We start from the raw sequence: 951 nt of genomic DNA, 5'->3' as shown, positions 1-951 counted from the left end.
TCCCTGGTGGCTCAGACGGTAAAGCGTCTGCCTATGATGCAGGAGACCTGGGTTCGATTCCTGGGTGGGGAAGATCCCCAGGAGAAGGAAATGGCAACCCACTCCAGTACTCTCGGCTGGAAAATCCCATGGATGGAGGAGCCTGGTGGGCTACAGTCCATGGGGTCGCAAAGAGTCGGACACGACTGAGCGACTTCCCTTTCTTTCTTTCTTTCCAACAGGTGTATATGTTCCCTATATATCCTAATAAACAATCAGGGAAAACAGTTATTAACATTCTTTGTTCTATCTTTGCAACTCTTTTGTAAATCTGAAAGTGTGTTTAAGTCAAAGTTTATTGTTAAACAGCAATTGAAGTTCCCTGTCTAATACTTCCAACATTTGGGTCATTTCTTTGTCTCTTGAAAATGATTTCATTTTTCTTGTGTGTTTTGTAATTTTTTGTTGAAGGCCAGACATCTTGTGTAGACTTGTAGAGGCTGAGATAAATAACATTTGTGTCTAGAGACAGCTGTGTCATTTGTACTGTCAGGGTATAAGAATGGTGGCTGGCATCTCTTTCTGCCTTGCTCTGCACAAGTGATCCATTCCACACATTCCTTCTCTCTTTGGAGGAAGTTGTCCCTCCATCAGTTTAGATTATTTAGTTTCCTTGTATCTGTAGTTCTCTGATAAGTTCAGAGAAAGTTACAAATTTGTCATTTATCCAGCTTTTCTCATTGATAGATGGGAGCATGGCTTTTTTTTTTTTTCCCCTGCTTCCTACATTCTAGAATCAAGTAGAACATCAAGGTTTTTCCTTCTTAACTCTATGTATACTACAGTCAAACATGCATGTAGGAAGAATGAAATGCAGGAAAGGGATTAGAATACTATTAAAAAAAAAAACAACCAAGAGATTCTGAATGTTTGAAAAATCACATAACCTTAACATTGAAAGGAATTATTAGA

The 951-nt window shown here is 39.0% G+C and overlaps 1 non-coding gene across 1 annotated transcript; it reads left to right on the top strand.

Moving 5' to 3' along the window:
- On the top strand, window positions 1-72 carry TRNAH-AUG (transfer RNA histidin (anticodon AUG)). Its single transcript has one exon. It is a non-coding gene; the product is annotated as a tRNA-His (tRNA).
- Window positions 73-951: the final 879 nt, after the last annotated feature.

The sequence above is a fragment of the Bos indicus genome, chromosome 4, assembly GCF_029378745.1.
Source record: "Bos indicus isolate NIAB-ARS_2022 breed Sahiwal x Tharparkar chromosome 4, NIAB-ARS_B.indTharparkar_mat_pri_1.0, whole genome shotgun sequence".
Taxonomy (NCBI): domain Eukaryota; kingdom Metazoa; phylum Chordata; class Mammalia; order Artiodactyla; family Bovidae; genus Bos; species Bos indicus.
This window is presented reverse-complemented; position numbering and strand designations above follow the sequence as displayed.